Source organism: Cervus elaphus, chromosome 17 (genome assembly GCF_910594005.1).
Source record: "Cervus elaphus chromosome 17, mCerEla1.1, whole genome shotgun sequence".
Taxonomy (NCBI): domain Eukaryota; kingdom Metazoa; phylum Chordata; class Mammalia; order Artiodactyla; family Cervidae; genus Cervus; species Cervus elaphus.
In genome coordinates, this window is record NC_057831.1 from 58,427,892 (window position 1) to 58,446,916 (window position 19,025).

The following is a 19,025-nucleotide window of genomic DNA, read 5'->3' on the forward strand; positions in this document are numbered from 1 at the left end:
CTAACAGCATCTAGAAGATTTCACAGCACTCATTTTTAATGTCGTCAGTCTGCCTGTGCTAGCCTACAAGCTCCTTTAAATCATATCTGTTTTTATTTCTAGAAGATAAATGTACATGACACAAATGTAATAGACACAATAAATGTAGACAAAATAAATGGCTTTCAGTGAATCAATGGATGAATAAATAAATACCTCTATCACAAAAGTGGGGGAACCAGGTTCAATCCCTGGTCAGGGAACTAGATCCCACATGCTACAGCTAAAAGATCCTGCACACCACAATGAAGACTGAAGATCCCAAATGCAGCAACTAAGATCCAGCACAACCAAATGACTAACAATAAAAGAACTGAGAGTATTGAGAGTATTTCTTATCCGTTTTGTATCTCTAATGCCTGACATAGAACCTTTTACTCCATGAATAAATGGCTGAAGTTATTACTACCAGAAAGGCCAACAAATCACATAGAATTTTGAAGAAGAGTTTTGGAAGCAAACTTGAAAGCGTTATTTGATTCTTGGGCAAAACCACAGATCATCTTAGATTAACTGGGACAACTTTCCATCATAAGAAAAATATCATAGATGTATACATCTGCATCTCCAGTGCCACGAGAGGAGCAATGAAAATAATCAAGCATTCAGAAAACTAAGATCATGGCATCCAGTCCCATCATTTCATGGCAAATAGATGGCGAGACAATGGAAACAGTGAGAGACTTTATTTGTTGGGGCTCCAAAATCACTGTAGATGGTGACTGCAGTCATGAAATTAAAAGACGCTTATTCCTTGGAAGAAAATTTATGACCAACCTAGACAGCATATTAAAAAGCAGAGACATTACTTTACCAACAAAGGTCTGTCTAGTCAACGCTATGGGTTTTCCAGTGGTCATGTATGGATGTGAGAGTTGGACTTTTTATAAAGAAAGCTGAGCACCGAAGAATTGATGCTTTTGAACTGTGGTGTTGGAGAAGACTCTTGAGAGTCCCTTGGACTGCAAGGAGATCCAACCAGTCCATCCTAAAGGAAATCAGTCCTGAATATTCATTGGAAGGACTGATGCTGAAGCTGAAACTCCAATATTTTGGCTACCTGATGCGAAGAACTCATTTGAAAGGACCCTGATGCTGGGAAAGATTGAAGGTGGGAGGAGAAGAGGATGACAGAGGATGAGATGGTTGGATGGCACTCACCAACTCAATGGACACGAGTTTGAGTAAACTCCAGGAGTTGGTGATGGGCCAGGAGGCTTGGCGTGCTGCAGTCCATGGGGTCGCAAAGAGTTGGAAACGACTGAGTGACTGAACTGAACTGAACTGATAGGACACAAGCCTCTTCAGAACAGAAAGAGGAAGACTGAAAAAGAAAAAGACTCATTTCAAAAGCATGAAGGATCAAGAGAGCCATGTGCAGGTAAATCCACTACCTTGAGAAGCCTGAAAGTTAGCTTTAGAGGGAAGAAAAGTAAGCACTTCTTTAACACGACATAGTAAATTGTAGGGGCTTCCCTGGTGGCTCAGATGGTAAAGAATCTGCCTGCGATACAGGAGACCTAGGTTTGATCCCTGGGTCAGGAAGATCCCTTGGAGAAGGGAATGGTTGAGCCAGTTGATCTTAAGGGTAAAAGGAGGGAAATGGAGATAAGGTCCCTGGAATTTGAGAGAATTCACTGATCATGAATCCATAATGTGTGGAGTGTTGGACAATGGTATCTAGGGTTTGAATCTGACATTCAAAGAGTGTAACTAGAAATTCACGAATTACACTATACAAAATATATCTTAGGAACTCTGCTAGAGGCAGGAACAAAGGCCCTGATCTAACAAGGTATTTGTAGAGCTTTTGGGACCTTAAATGACCTGACCTAGCATAACAGAAAAAGGTGTTCTTTGATTGTAATTAATTTCTTATGGAAACTAGTTAAAAAACTAAGCTTCCTTCGGCCAGGAACAACTGTAAACCTAAATGCATTTATCCTTTTCCCCTAAATCTACAGGAAATCACATACTGACCAAAAAGTTTCTTCAGAGGAAAATGTCAGCAAAATACATGAAGGAACTTCGCTGGTGGTTCAACAGTAAAAAAAACCCGCCTGCCAATACAGGGGACACAGGTTTGATTTGGTCTGAGAGAATCCCACATGCCTCGAGGCGCCTCACGCACCACACCTAGAGCACCATGCCATTGAGCCCGAGAGCCACAACTACTGAAGCCTGGGCGCCTAGAGCCGTGTTCCGCAGCAAGAGAAGCCACTGCATGGACAACCCAGCACACTGCAACCAGAGTAGCCCTCACCAGCCATAACTGGAGAAAGCCCTTGCACAGCAACATAGACCCAGCATAGCCATAAATATAAACAAATAAAATTTTTTTAAAAAATAATAAAGGCAAGAACACTATTTGTTGTACAGACTGTAGTGGTTGTGGAGAGCAAAGACTCACCTAGAACAGAGTTTCCAAATCTTGGCACTACTGACTTTTGGGTCAGATAATTCTTCATTGTAAGGGGCTCTCCTGTGCACTTCGGGATGTTTAGAAGCATCCTTGGCCTCTTCCAGAGACGCCAGTAGCGTTACACCCCTCCCAGACTGTGACAACCAATAATGTCTCCAGACATTTGCCAAATGTCCCCTGGACAACAATCTCCTGCAGCGGAGAACCACTGGTCTAGAACCACCTTGCACACTTCGTCGCTCAGTTGTGTCCGACTCTTTGTGACCCCATGGACTGCAGCCCGCCAGGCTCCTCTGCCCATGGGGATTCTCCAGGCAAGAACACTGGAATGGGCTGCCATGCCCTCCTCCAGAGGATCTTCCCAACCCAGGGATCGAATGCAGGTCTCCCGCATTACAAGCGGATTCTTTACCGTCTGAGCCACCAGAAGCCCAAGAATACTGGAGTAGTATCCCTTCTCCAGAAGATCTTCTCGGCCCAGAAATTGAACCAGAGTCTCCTGCATTGCAGGTGGATTCTTTACCAGCTGAGCTGCCAGGGAAATATATCAGTAATAATCACTCCCTCAAATGGGATTCAGAAATGGAGAATCAAGCCTGTAAGAACTTTGTAAGATTTGTTGTACAGGCCATATAACCTAGCTGTTTCCTTTCTGTGACTTAACATCAGGGTGACTGCCCTTCTAAAACCATCCCTACTCCCCATCCTCATTTACTCCCACCATCTTGATCTTCTCTTTAGAAATCCTATGAATAGCAACCTTTTATAGATTTGAACCATGAAAGTAAAAAGACTTAAGAGAAATTTGGGACTGTGAAAACATGTCTAGCCCCAAATCTCCCCTCCCATCTATCCAATTTTAAAGGCAAGGAAGTTGAAAGCCAATAAAATAAAATGCCATGTCCAAAGTCCCTAGTCTGTTAAACCAAGGGCAGATCTTGGTAAGAAGACTGGTCCTAGTCCAGGGATTTTTCCCAAACCCAACCTTCTTCAGGAAGCCTCATGAGAATCTACATCCTGACCACTATTTACCTTGAGCAAACTGCTTGATCTGTTAGTCCTTCATTTACATATCTGCTAGGTGAGGGTAATGTATGTGTGCTTACTCACGCAGTCACATCCAACTCTTTGTGACCCCGTGGACTGTAGCTTAACAGGCTCCTCTGTTCATGGGATCCTCAAGGCAAGAATATTGGAGTGGGTTGCAATACCCTCCTCCTGGGAATCTTCCCAACCCAGGGATTGAACCCAGATCTCCCGCACTGCAGGTAGATTCTTTACCATCTGAGCCACCAGGGAAGCCCAGACAAGGATAATAGTAGGACCTAATTCTTACAGTTGATTCTGCTGATTAAATAAAGTCAAGCCTGGCATTACAGTAGGCACTCCTTAATGTCAGCTCTTATTGTTAGCCATTATTATTTTCTGCTTTTAACTTTCAACTTCAAATATTTAGTTACAGATAGCTATTAAGCAATTACTCAAGCACAAGACTCTCCTTTTCTATCATTGATGACTGTAGGTACACACATATATAATTTGCCATCAAAGTATTTTCCTTATTAAAAATAAAATAGAAATAAATGTGAAATCTTCAGATACTACATATCCTTTTGAGCAGTGACCCATCTTATGCAAAACCAAAAACCACACCATTTGGCACAATTAAGCAACAATAAATTTTATCACACCTCATGGGCATCACTGGTGTTGACAAACCAGAATGAAAAGCTGCAGCCGTTGACAGTTTCTGTAGCCATGATTGCAAAACATTATCCATTGTAACCTCCTCTCCTACCTCCACCCAAATGTAATGGTTTATGACTTTCTGAAACATTAGTTTTTTGGACTAGAGTTTTCTATTGCTTCAGACAATATAGTGTTTTATTGCTACAAATTTGGAAATACAAGCTCAATCTTCTTATTTTTAGAATAACCACTGGTAGGGGAGGGGTACTTGCAGGGGTGATACAGATGTAGCTTCCAGCCCTCCGAGCTCCAAAGCTTCATGTCTTACTTGTCATCGGATTCCCAAGCGCTTGCTCCAGAAGCTCAAAAAATGGATTTGGGGAGGGGGGATCGGGATGAGGAACACATGTAAATCCATGGCTGATTAATGTCAATGTATGGCAAAAACCACTGCAATATTGTAAAGTAATTAGCCTCCAACTAATAAAAAAAAAAAATGGATTTGCTAGAGATACAAATCAGCCTTTCACAATGTAGCTTAAAGTGTGTCCGTGCTGGCTTCCAGTTCCCACTCACTTACTAGGCAGAAGTGTTACAGACCCTTTGTCAAGTTAGGTAAGGAAGAGACAAGAAATATATTTGCATGTCCTAAATGAATCCATTTGTATGTGCCAATATTTACAGCATGAATTTGCATGCCTCTAAAGTGGTTGTACCTCACAAGGAAATCGACTGTACTTCATGTTGTAGTATTTTCATCTTTTATAATATGGAATGAGTCTTTGTTCACGCATGATCTACACTAACTTTTCAATATTAAATAAGCTATTTAATATAAATTCAATATATATTAAATATATCTTCTACACTAAATATATTAAATATAATATTTAATTTTTAGCATATACATATTTCTGGGGAAGGAAATGGCAACCCACTCCAGTACTCTTGCCTGGAAAATCCCATGGATGGAGGAGCCTGGTAGGCTACAGTCCATGAGGTCGCAAAGAGTCGGACACGACTAAGTGACTTCACTTTCTTTCTCTCTTTTCATATACACATTTATAATATAGTAGCATATCAATTGGAGGAGGAAATGGCAACCCACTCCAGTATTCTTGCCTAGAGAATTCCTGTCCCGTGGACAAAGGAGCCTGGTGGGCTGCTGTCCGTAGGGTCGCACAGAGTCGGACACAACTGAAGCGACTTAGCAGTAACAGCGGCAGCAGCATATCAATGTGCTAACTATATAATGCAAATATCAAACATATAATACTGAAATATTAAATATGTATAGGATTAATCTGAATTAGACCATTCTTAATGGCTGAAGCTATACTTAAAAATTTTCAGCATGAACCCACCCTACGCCATGCCCACATTACTGCGTGTCTCATACACTGTGGATGGCTCATTTATTGTTAGAATACTGTTCAGCCATGTGCGATGTAAAGGTTACACACTTTATCTATATTTGCTAATCTGGACACAGTGATAAAAAGAAATAATGAAATCCAAAATAGTTGCCTAATAAATGCCTCTCACTCTTGCTAGAAGTGCTGGATACAAAAGGGAAACATCTCCTTGGGGTGTTTCACAGGCATCTCAGTAAACATTCCCCAAACTGAGCTCCTGGTTTCCCCAGCCCCCCTTGAACCCGTTCTCCTTCAGTCCCTCACATCGAACCCAGTAACTTTAGCTAGAATCCTCATTCTTTCCCTTACCCCTCCATCCAGGCCATCACTAAGTCTGGCTATTTCTTCAAGTCACTGGCGAAACCCCTACCCCAGCTGAACTGAGTCTGTAACCCAGGCAGGAGAGCGCAGAGAAGAAATGGCACCCGGCTGACCAGCACGCCTCTTCACTCACCGCCGCCTTCAGAAAGGAATCTTTATTTGTCTGCCACGGCATCCTCCCTCCAATTCAGTCTTTACCTAAGAGTTATTATTCAACCAGTAAGTCCTTTTTTCATGGCTTTCCATTGGAATGGGGGTAACAAACTATTCTGTGGTTGAAGGGCCTGCAAGCTCTACGACTCAGTTACCCCCGCGACCTTATCTTGTACCTCTCTGCTCCTTGCTCCCAGCACTGGGGCAACACTGGTCTCCTTTAAGTCCTTCAGCATGCCCAGCTGCTTCCAGCCTTAGGGACTGCCTAAATGCCACACCTGCAGCACCACCTCACATCCCAGGGGGAGCCTGCTCAGGCCACTCCGCCTAAGAGTCCCGTCTTCTATTGCCAGACCCTCCCAGTTCCTTCAGAGTACTGAATCCCATCTCCACCCCTAAGGAAAGTCCCATGAGAAAAGGGAATTTTTCTTCTCCACTGCACACCTAGTACCTGGCATCTGGCACATAGCAGCTACTCAATAAATAATAGCTGAGTCTGTGTCTACATAAGGAAAATAGGTCTTTTCAAAGTCGGCTTTAAACCCGTTTAATCTACACTCAGCTTCCCTGATGGCTCAGTGGTAAAGAATCTGCCTGCCAAGTATTCCATATTCATCTTTTTTTTTTCAAGTATGCCTATTAACTAGGCCTATATTTTGATAAATTTTTCTAATTCATAAAGAATTACCACTAGCTCCACCTACATAGTATATTGTTTTTTAAAAAAAAAAGTTGCTCAGTCGTGTCCAACTCTTTGTGACCCCATGGACTGTAACCCGCCAGGCTCCTCTGTCCATGGATTTCTCCAGGCAAGAATACTGGAGAGGGTAGCCACTCCCTTCTCCAGGGGATCTTCCCAACCCAGGGATCAAACCCTGGTCTCCTGCATTGCAGGCGAATTCTTTACCAGCTGAGCCACCAGGAGGCCCAGTATATTCTTAAACACAGATCTGACTTAACATTTACATGCTACTCATTCTTAATGTCCCATTCGGTACATGTGATAAGTAATACAATGATTTGCAGAAAGTACTAGAAATATTAGCTGATTATTAGGTATACTCAGGGTTTTTAAAAATTTATTGAATTGTCCATTTTACTATCAATTATGATGACAGTTTCCAAATCAACTCAGAAATGAAAAATATCCAAATAATTGTAAATCAGCCACAAGCCATGATCAACAACAGTCTAAAATAACTATATCCACGATCTTCACATACCTTCAGCAGAATTTATACACTATTTTTTGTTTGTTTGTTTTTGGTTGTGCCATGCAGCTTGTGGGATCTTAGTTCCCTGATTAGGGATGGAACCCAGGCCCCCTGCAGTGGAAGCACCAGGCCCCTAACCACTAGACCACCAAGGAATTCCTGTTTTTTAACTGCAAAGAAACTTCCTGGAGAGTACACTCACCTTTAAGACCACTTCTAGGGACTGAACCTGGTGATCCAGCAGATAAGACTCTGAGCTTCCAATTCAGGGGACACGGGTTCAATCCCTGATCAAGAAACTAAGCTCCCACATGCCCTGTGGCACAATAACAAAAACCCTCCTAGGGTCCCCAAACCCAGTAGCCACAGGATCCCACCAGCCATTGGGGAAGACCTTTACAGAGTTATAGATCTAAAACTAACAGGAGGACACAGAAGCAAGCTGCACCTCCAAGCACCAAGAAATGCAGTTTTATTAAACCAAGGAAAACCGTGCGGAGGGAGGGAATACGGCAGGGACTAGCAAGCCAGTACGACAGACCAGAGGGTTGTGCCACCCCGTAAATGCAAGACCCGAGTTTTGTAAAAGGTTCTGGAGAGATATTAACAACTCAGACAATGACACTGGCACTCTTTTCATGCCAGGTCAAGGGGAAAGACTTAACTGAGCTCTGCGATCGAGAAAAGAATTGAGATGGAATCCTGCAGGAACAGCTTACATTTGGCAAAATCGCAAAGGTCTGAAGAGACAGTTAAAAAAAAAAAGTGCAAGTTGTCTTGACAGTTACTTTCAGGGCAATCATTAATTATAATTAAATGACAATAGAAAAAGTGATAAGCAACACAGTAACATGAGTTAGTTCAGTGTAATTATCTGTAGGGCACGCAATTCACAAGACTGGTTCAAAACAGAGCTGTATGATTTAGATGGACATCACAAAAAGATTGCCAAAGACTAGGCTTTGATTTGGAAACAGAAGTGCTGAAATGATTGCGCCATTCCCACACTTAGCTCTGCCTTGCTTGTTACTTAGTCACTGGCCTCCATCAAGGGCTCGTGGTGGCACAGAAATTAATGAAACCAGAGAAAATCTGGTAGCTTAATAGGAGAGGTCTGGGGGAAAATCATGCTTATTCAGAAGGACGCGCTTGCAGTTATATTTTGAGTAGAACACACAAGTACTACACTTTCCGTTGTACTTGTGCAGTGTAAGGGTCTGTGCTTTATTCACTTATTTGACAAATATTTATGGATTACCTGCTCTGCGGCAGGAGCTTCCCAGCTGGCTCAGTGGCAAAGAATCCACCTGCCGATGCAGGAGACAAGGGTTCAATCCCTGGGTCAGGAAGATCTCCTGGAGGAGGAAATGGCAACCCACTCTAGAATTCCAGCCTGGATACTCCCATGGCCAGAGGAACCTGACGGACTACTGGCCATGGGGTTGCAGAGAGTCGGGTGCAACGGAGCACGCACGCAGTCTGTGGCAGACTCTGCTCTAAGACGCTTGACAAACATCAATAAATGACACAGATGTTCTAGTAGGGAACAGACAGACAATAAGCCACACAATCATAAAATACTCTAAAAAGTACAGTATTAAAAATAGAGCAGGGTAGGGAGAGAGAGTGCCAACAGGAAGGAGGAATTGCTGTCTCACTCAAAGGTAGGAAGAATAAAGACTTGGAGGAGGTGGAAAAGTGGAGCTTGGATATATTTGGGGAAGACAGTTCCGGGAGAGAGAGTAGTGAGTGCAAAGGCCAGGGAAGCACGAAGCTGTGGCTAAAGCAAAGCGATGATGGGGTGGCTGATAGGAGATGAGATTGAAGAGGTAATGCGGACTTTTCTTGGCATTCCACTGGTTAAGACTCCATGCTTCCAATGCAAGGGGCACGGGTTCAGTCCCTGGTCAGGGAAAGAAGATCCCACAAGCTCTGCGGTGTGGCCAAAAGAAAAAGAGGTAATGGGACTAGAAATATAGTGCCTTGTTGGCTTTTGAGGGAGATGGAGACACTCTGGAAAGTTTTCAGCAGGGAAATAACATGATCTGACTGCTCTGTGAGTCACTCTGGATACTGTGTCAAATACCCAGCGTGTGGGATCAGGGCAAAGGTGGAAGCAGGGAGAAGAGAAAAGCAGATTCTGCCGCTCCACTGACAATTTCATTGATTAACTTTAGCCGATGGGGAAAGGACAAGACCCTTCACACCTTAGTAGGATGTATGAGAACACGGGTGTCACCCTTTGATTCAGGGTCTGTGTGGCTCATACACTTCCCACTTGGGGGAGTGACTCCTAGGTCCCACTCTGGGAAGGGTACTGAGCGAATATTCGAAGATTCCTGCCTTCCCAGGGTTGGTCTCAGCCACTGGGAGTGACTGTGAATACGGAGCCACTGCAGATAGAAGGCACAAATTCCAGGGCTCCTTAGTAGTAAGTAGTAGTTTCTGCTTATTCACTGGCAAATCTACAAGTAACCTGAGGTGGATCATGGAACCCACAATCTAGGGCAAAAAGCAAAGGAGGTACCTGGGACAAACTATTGTTTGCACTAGCTAGCTTGTTATTGGATTCCCTTTGCCCTGCAAATAGGATTTCACTGGAGGCAATTCTCTGAACACAAGTCTTCACCACTTGCCCTCCTTCCTCTTAGCTGAGAATACACCAACAGCCACCAGAAACACCAACCGCTGGGGCTCAGAGCTGTGCACTCCCTTGAGATTGTTCTTCCTCGGTGGATCTCTGTTCACTCCCCCTAATTTTGAGAAAATGCACTTTTCCCTGATAATTATCTAATAAATTCCCTCTAATTTGAGAAAATACATTTCATTTCCCCCTTCTCACTGTTACCTAGTAACAAGTCTGGGCCTTCTAAAGGCTGTTAAAGAGCAGAAAAAAAGAGGTATAAACATTTAAATGTTTGCCGGTGTGATGGGCACCTAAACACTGCAACAATTCAGCCCCTCCCTTCCCCATCCAGATAAGCTTTTCAGAAGCTTGGCTGTGGATAAAGCTTCCATTCTGGTTGCTTTCTGGATATTTTCTCTATCCAACAATTTTTGCTAAAATGCTTGTGGAAAAATAGAGGTCATCCAAATAAATATGATTCATAATACATGCCCATGAAATGAAAAAAAAAAAAAAGCTGTCATTTTGGATGGTAATGAATTTGGGCAAAGAAATTCTTATTTACTGAGCACTTAACTATAAACTAGGGACATTGAGGGATGCAAATATTATTTACACACAAATCCTGCCTCCAAGGAACTTAATGTCTGTTTGGCAGGGGAAAACAGTATATGTACAAAAAGTATCAAATGATATAAAATGCCATGAGGAGTTCACAGATAAGACACTGGCAGTTCTGAGAAAGCCTCATACTCTGATTATGAATATGACCAGTTAACACTAACCAGCAGAAGTCATAATAGGAACTACTTAAGTTTGCTGTATTAAGGTCTTTTACACAGAGTATTTCTACTTTGCATTAGCCATTTCCAGATCTATACTTTTTTCAGCAGAACATTTGTCAGTCTCTCACTTAACAGATATGATAGCATCATTCTTTTTGCTTCTAATAAAACATCATACAGTTGATGATCATATATAGAGAGGAAAGAAAAAGGCATGTTAATGATTCAGTTAGTTTCTTTCTACAACTAAGTTACAAAGACCAAAAAAAAACTTGCAAAAAAATAGTGCCTGCCTATAATGGCAATGGCATTTGATCAAAAGGAGTGATCTTAAGAAGAGAATCCTAGATTACCATCACCAGAATAAGTCACAAAAGGAGTAGGGTAGTGAGATGAGAAGAATTCAAACACAGGAAGGCATCCTAAAATGATATATAATAAGTGAGCAATGCAGCACATCAGACTGACTGCATGCCAGGTACTGTTCTGAGCCCACTTTATACAATACATTGATTTATTTAATCCTCGTAAACTCTGTGAGATAGGCATTTTACAGCTGAGGAAACTGAGTCATGGAGAGATCAGGTAGTCGGTAAGTGGCCAAGCTAGGATTTGAACCAAGGTAGACTGTATTCTTAGCCACTTCTCCACGGAGTTTGAATTTTTTTTTTTTTATTCTAATCATTCCTATGCATTTATTTTTTTTTTTTTTTTAATTCGGAGTTTGAATTTAATGTGAATGGTCATCCTTTCCCCACAGACTGTCATTTTCATGTGGGCTAACCACTCCTTCTTTTTCTCCACATGTGACCAAATTTGGTTCAGATGGTAAAGAATCTGCCTGCAATGAGGGAGACCTGAGTTGGATCCCTGGGTTGGGAAGCTCCCCTGGAGGAGGGCATGGCGACCCACTCCAGTATTCTTGCCTAGAGAATCCCATGGACAAAGGATCCTGGCAGGCCACGGTCCATAGGGTCGCAAAGAGTCAGACACGACTCAGAGACTGAACACATACCCTGAGAAAGAACAAGCCCACGGAGCTGGGACCTCCTCTGCATCATCACGCTGCAGCTTTGCCTTTTATAATCTAACTAAATTCCAAGGTAAATTCTCAACCACTGCATTCTTCCCTGGGAAAAGAGTAAGATCATCTGCACATAGAAATATATCATGATTATTAGCTGGAAGAATAAAAACAACAACAATAACAACAAAAAACCCATCAGGCCATTGAATTTTCTGTTAATAAGCTGCGGTGCCCCACTGAGCTTTCCCTGTCACCAAATTCTCCCAGTTGTAGTTACACAATGGCAACTTTGTCTTGAGACAGCTACTAAGAAGATGGGCCTAATCTTGGCAAGGGCTTGGTGTACCGAGAACCATGTTATTATTTTTGAAAATAAATGACAGCAAACAAAGAGAAATATTATTTAAGCCGTCTTTTCAAAAGGCACAGTGCTATCATCATCATGGACATGGAACCCCAGTTTTGGACACATGAATATTTTACCTGACCTCAAAAGGCCCAAATACACATTTTCAGAATGGCAATCAAACTGATCTAAGAAAATTAACACCTGAAAAAAATCTTCCTCACTTTATTAAGTACTTCTTTTGTTTTCTTTTGGTATGATATGTAATGCTTTACAAAAATGATTGAGTGAAGACTCAGTGCTCTGAAAGGTAAATACTTTTTATTATAATTTGTATAGGCTGGCATTTCCTTGGTCAGGCAGAGGTGTCTTGTTTCTGTTTCAGCTACACAATGCCCCACATTCATTGTACATCCACCCATTGCCCATTGGTATGTATAATTAACCCTTGCTCATCCACATGTGGATTACCCATTGCTTCTACAAACCGGCTGGTTTTTCCCCCAGTATATGGAAATTCAAGGAATATGACCAAAATTGACTATTAGCCAAAGCAAAGCACAATCAGGAAGCAAACACTGTCAGCAAATCCCCTTTCATCAACATCAACCACCAACTATGGTCTTGGCACTGGGACGTTATGTTCTCAAGAGCTACAAACATACAATATTCCCAAAGACAAATATCATGATTTGAGGCCAGTGACTGTTTTCTGGACTAATGTAAATGGCTGTAACATATAAACATACATTTTGCACTGCCGAGAGTCCGCTGAGACCAAAGGGCTGATGTTGCCTCAAAATCACAAAGCGTTTTCAGGGTTACACCAGCACTTTGTCTTCTGGTGTCATCTCTCTTAAGCGGCCTTCAGAAAGGTAGAGATTGTTCTTTTGATTTCTAAAATGATCCCACTCTTTAAAACCTGGTAGGGTTTACCAAAAAGAGAAACTATAAACTACAGTCAAGCATTTCTACTGTAGTCTCAGTTTTGTTGTTTTGTATTTTACAGATGTATAAACTGTTTATATCTAAACACTCCCACAAATCACTTCTGCATAAACTAACTGCCTAAGATGACAACATCTCCAGATTCACAGTGAAAAAGAATGCTCGTGTTATACACCTCAGTTACATAAACTAAGCTGTGGGTTTTTGTTTTTTCTTTTCAGGTATCCTTTAAACCACTGCAGAAAGTAGATGAAAGCCAGAGTGCAGTGTGGTTGAAGGGCCTGTCCCTTCTGCAATCAGTTTACTTTGGGCTGTACCTAGAGACAACATCTTGAAAGCATTCAAATGAGCCATCTATTGCAGTGCACTAGGGGCATTTGAATTACAAAAGTGGGGGTGAGCCTCAGATTCCTCCAGTTGCCAATTCACCTGCAACAGTTGGAAGGCATTAAATCCCACATTATTTTAGGGGCTTGGAGCTCACTTGTTTCTTGGCCATTTATTCCTCCAGACACTCTGTACCCTTCTACTTCTGCTGGAAAATCCCTTCCTCACCCACTTCTCAGGGCAAAAAAGAGAGGTTCTGGAAAGAGGGGGGTACAATGACTTAAAGGGAAAGATATCCTTTCCCTCTGAGTCCTCTCCCCATACAGATGCTGACAGAGCAGAAGGAGATGCAACTATCAAGAGGCAGAAACCATCAGAACGCAAGCTCAGACCATTTCAGGAATCTTTTACTGACAAGATGATTCAGGACCACACACAACAAGTGGCAAGGTGCCATTTCCCCCTAAATCCCAGCATGAGAGGTTTCTAACAACTTGAGGTGGCAGTTGAACAATCGCATATTATCATCGCCATGCTATTCTTCTCGGGAGTTTCTAAAAGTCTTCCATCTCATAACCCAAGTCATCCCTGCATTGCCATTATTGACAATCCTTTTCTGGTTGTTCTTTGAAGCAATGACCCTGAGCAGGTGGTTGTTTGGACTAACACACACGTCTCACAATATTAAATCAGAAAATCAACATCATCATAAGGCACAGAGACTGCTCCCAAGAGGAAAAACACATCTTTTAATCGGGCCAAGAGCTGAAACGTTCCAATATAACCTTTAACTTGGAATCATTCTAACAAACATTTTTTTAAACTGCATTTATATATTCAATGTAACTTTATAAACGTTTGGCACACAAACCCTAGGTTCTTACAAAATCTATCCTTTAGCTAAGTCGTATGAATCCCACACTTAAGCCCTCTTCAGAGTAAGTTTTTTTCTAGGATTATGCATCCTCTGGGAAAACCAAATCAGAGTTTCACTTGAACCTCAGGCCAACTTTGAGGAGATCTCCCTCCCCCCACTTGCACTCCTGTATCCAGTGCTGAAAAACCAGAAGGGACTTGAAATGTAGAGGTGGAAACCTATCTGAAATAGGCAAATACTTCCCTCTAGCAGTCAAAGCTCAATCATTTGGGACGTGATAGATTTTAATCGTCAAATCTAGAGTAGAATTTGGAAAGCAAGTTCATTTTGTAAGAAAATTATTTTATCGGCTTCAATCTTCTAATCTTTGTTTAAATTACTGAGAACAGGTTCTTGTTACTAGTAAATCACAGAACAGTCTAATCTGAATGCTCTTATCATGTGAGGGGGGGAGAAAAAATGAGAGTCATCCTAAACACCAGTCAGAGCAAGCATGAGGACACATGTCCTAAAGCACATAGTTTCCTTGCTTTCTATCTTGATTTCATCGTCAGTGTCACCAGCCCTTTTGGGCAAAATTAAGTCTACAGCAGCATAGGTAGGAATCAAAAATATGCTGACAATTAAAACTACAGAGATTGGAGTAAAGTGATGATGCCAAATTTTCAATCTAACAAGTTTCTGAAAACTCAAAAACCAAGAAAAAGATAAAGAATCTTCAAAACTTGATTCATTTTTGGCATCTGTTCACAAAAGACTTGAGCAGATGAATTTAAGTGTAGCCTTGTCAGGTAAAGAAGCGTGAGAGTCAGACTAGGAGCTTGGTTTTTGTCAGTTTATTTCTTCCTTTAACAAATATTGAAAAAATAACACTGGGCAGATTTCTCATTCTCCCTCTGTGCAGTAATTAAGTCAAAGAGGCCAAACGGTTTATCAGAACAAGGTGAAGGGTAAGGTAGACAAGAAAGGATATGAAAACCCAAATTCCTTTCTTTCCTTCCTCCTGTTTTCATTTTGGACTGGGTTAGTTTTGTTTCCCTCCAAGATTTCAGATCATCAATCTAACAAGGATTATTGTTTAATAGTCCACCAGGCTCCTCTGACCATTGAATTCTCCAGGCAAGAATATTGGAGTGGGTAGCCATTCTCTTCTCTAGGGGATCTTTCTGACCCAGGAATTGAACCTGGGTCTCCTGCATTGCAGACAGATTCTACCATCTGAGCCATGCCGAACAGCAATACAAAATCCTGCAAAATGCTATCTCATCGCCTTGACTGGGTACTTGGCTTTGTCTAGAGATTGTGTTTTACACTGTTGAAAATCTTTTACCTTTTAGAATCGGCACCTACAACTCTCAAATGCACTTGGTCTAAATTGCAACTGTGCTTAAATCTGTGGCAACCTCTTCACATTTATGCTTTTCTCTGCCCTAAAAAATTCTTGTGACTCTAGCATTACAAGTTTTAAAGAACACATTTCTAATCTAGATTCATACTAAAGAACACTGGGTGAGCCATTAGAATATGCTACGTCAGTAACAGCACAGATCAGTACGGCACAAATCAGCCCGGCCTATGAGTAAAGCACCTTGAGGACACGATCTTAGATACGCCTCAAGAAAGAAGACACATCCCCAAATGCTTTGGGACAGTACCCAAGAGTAGATGAAATTTTACCTTAATAAAAAATGAATCACTATTTGAAAAATTCCACTTCATTTATTTTATCTGATTTCTTACATATCCAGTGGTGGATTTGTCAGCTGTCATAGTTCATCAACCCTAGACTTTTATGCAGATTGAATTTTTTTAACTTTCAACAACTAAGCCTGTGCTCAGTGTTACCTTGGGAGGTAAATGACTCCAAGATATTCCCCTCATATCCTCCCCCAACACACATACCCCCAGTAACCCTTCCCTCCTTACCACTCACTACTCTAAGATGCCTGTCATAAAGTTTTCTCAATCTCACTTTAATAATCTGAGTCTAAAAACTCACCTGTGCCTCTGGACAGCCCAACCATACGCTTTCAAGAGCCCAATCCTACTGTTTCAAGGGCGGGGGGGGTGGGGGTGGTGTTTATTGCATGGAAAAGGTTTCATCACCAGAGGAAACGATGGGGCTGACTGTATATAATTTTCTGCTTTTCCAGAAGCTGACGTTTTAAAAATCTTATTGTAAACCATTTCTTTCCCATTAAATATGCGAGAGTCAGAAGGGGGAAGGTAGAGTAAGGGAAGATAAGGTCTAAAGAGAGAGGAAAACAAAATTTCAAAATCTGGACCCACAGGTAAGATTAAGGGACAGTAGTTAGAAAGATCGCCAAAAACGACCTTACCTTTGTGATGTATCTGCAGTCGCCCACTTCTGAAATTAACACCATTCAGAGCGCGGTGGCGACTGACACAGCTAGGAAGTAACCTACAACATCTCCTCGGCCTCCCTCTTTTTAATGTAAAACCAAAATAAGGAGTGTCCAGCGACTCCCTACCGCGCCGCTTAAAGCCACAGACCGTTTCAGGCTTCTCTCCCAGGCTCTGGGAATTCCAGTTGGTCAGAATCTCTTAACCTTGGCAACCCGCAGAAGAGAAACTCTCTCCGAGGACAAGTCCCCGAGCCCCAACTTCTCACTGTCCCAAACTGCGCATTCCAAAGTGAGAAGCCGGCGCGATAACCAGAAGGCGGTTCTCTCGGGGCTAAATTCCTGGCGGGAGCGAGCACTCGAAAGCGCGGCGGGTCCCCTCGGCCGAGCGGCGCCGGCCCCGCACCCGGCGGAGAGCGGCGGCCCCGGAGCCCTGCGTGCGTCCGGCGCTGCGCGCGGGGAGCGCTTTAGCCGCGGCTCCGGCTCTTCCCGGTTCCCTCCTCCCGCTCCGGCCCTCCCCCATCCGAGGCCGTCCGCCTCACAGTAGCAAGGTTGTCTCCCGTCGACTCCCTTCCCTTAAACTCACCAAACCAGATTTTTACTCCCAACACCGGCAACTTCCCGTAAATCTGCTCTGAAATTTTATCCTGCTCGCTGAGCCTCCGCTGGCTGAAGGCCAGCGCAACATTCCTGTTGTTTTAGGAGCGCAGATACCTCTGCTGAAGGTTGGGGGGGGCGGGAAACAAAACAGATCTGCCTCGACGGGGGAAGAGACGCGGGGACTTCACCACGCAGGCTCGTCGCTCCCCGCTCGAAAAGTCACATCCATTTTAGACGGCCAAGACACAGCCCCAGCAGTGGCACCTGCTCCACCTGAAGACATCTGCCCGAAATCAGACGTCTGGCCCCCGGCTCGGGGCGGCCGAGGGAAACCGAGCAGAACCACGTTTGAGGAATAAGGAACCCGCAGTTGAATCACGAGCCGGTCGGCACCCCCACCCGCGTGCTCCCCCGCCTCCCCCAGTAAGAAGTCGGGTAACCAGGTAGGATCCCAGCGAGCTCGGCGGCGGGCCTGGAGGAAGGGGGCGCCTCCCGAGAGTGTCCTTACCTGGGGCCGAGCAGCTCGGACGGGCACGGGAAGGAGCGTCACGCGGACCAAGCCCTGACCTTTGCCGGGGCCTTCACCGCAGGGCCTGGGGCCTGGGCGCTGCTGGTTCAGAAGTGGCTCATTTTAATACGCTCTGACCTAAAGTTACAGCTGGTTTCTAGAAAGGGGACAGAAGAACACGGCATCTGAAAACAGCAGCCAAGCCCTTCCTTAACCTCGGCCCGGTCCCCTGGGGAGTCGGTTCCAGCCCCCCGCGCAGCCCCATCCTCCAGAAATCCGCAATCTGTGCCCCACCCCTTCGCATTACCTGTTTACGCAGGAGTTAAGGAGCCTCCCGCATTTCAATAGAGCGCTAAGCCTGTTTGTAGGCGCGGAATCGGCCAACAGGAATCGAGTTCTGTGACTACACAAACGAGAAGAGGAAGCCGGCACCACCAGGAACCTGAAACGGAGTTGTGATTTCGGGTTGCGGTGTCATTCAGCTGAGGGGAGGGAAAAAAAAAAGTGCTGCTTCTCATCGGGCTGCTTTAGCGAAGGAATAGTTAAAATCTTTTTTTTTTTTCTTTTTTTTGGGGGGGCGGTTAAATGAGTTAATACATACAAAAAGGTTAGAACAGGGCTTGGCACGCTGTGTTAGTTGCCACTAATGCCACTATTTTTTAAAATTATTATTATTTGTACTATAGCTTTTTTCTGAAGAGGTGGGATCGTGATCAGAGAAGTGGGCTCTTGAGCCAACACTGCCACTCTCTAGCTGTAAAGCCATGAGTCAGTTTCTTTCTTTTTTTTTATTTTTTTAAACCTCTCCCAGCCTCCCTAACGGTGAAATTTCTGCCGTTTACATTCATTGAGTATAATGAAAAATAAAGAGCCTGTAAAAATAGTGTTTAAGTGATCTCCATCTCACTTAAAATTTGCAAGATGGACAAGATACATGAAAATAAATTGACCTGTACGCTCCATGAAGTTCTCTGACAGCGAGGAAACTCAGGATCTAGCCATCTACCACAGACTTGTGCTTCATTCGAATTCGGATTTAGGCACCTAATTTGCTGTCTGACCCCGGGAGAGTTACTTATCCTAGCCAATGCTGGACAAATAATGGTCATTGCCATTTGACTATCAGCGTGAAACTGGGGGAAATAATTTTTAAGCTCTTCATAAATATTTGAAAGTAATTATTGGCTGCTAAGATGTGCAGTGCTGACACCCTTTTTTTCTCCACTTAACTTCACTCTTAAAGAAATCATGGCCCCTTTACCTGAATGAGGCCTTTAGTACTTTGCCGCACTTTAACCCACCTCATTTTACCCTACAATGCTATCCTATGGAGTACGTCATTCCTGTTTTGCAGATTGAAGACAC

At 43.2% G+C, this 19,025-nt stretch overlaps 1 protein-coding gene across 7 annotated transcripts in view; it reads right to left on the reverse strand.

The window, feature by feature from the left end:
• Window positions 1-18,104, reverse strand: part of RBM47 (RNA binding motif protein 47) — a 176,767-nt gene extending 158,663 nt beyond the window's left edge. For 3 of the 7 annotated variants that reach the window (XM_043871203.1, XM_043871205.1, XM_043871193.1), the window contains exons 1-2: window positions 17,968-18,104; window positions 17,661-17,817 (exon numbers count right to left, since the gene is read on the reverse strand). The gene's annotated coding sequence lies outside the window, so the exon portion shown is untranslated. The other 4 variants (XM_043871194.1, XM_043871196.1, XM_043871204.1 and 1 more) reach the window with 4 other exon arrangements.
• Between the last annotated feature and the right edge of the window lie 921 nt (window positions 18,105-19,025).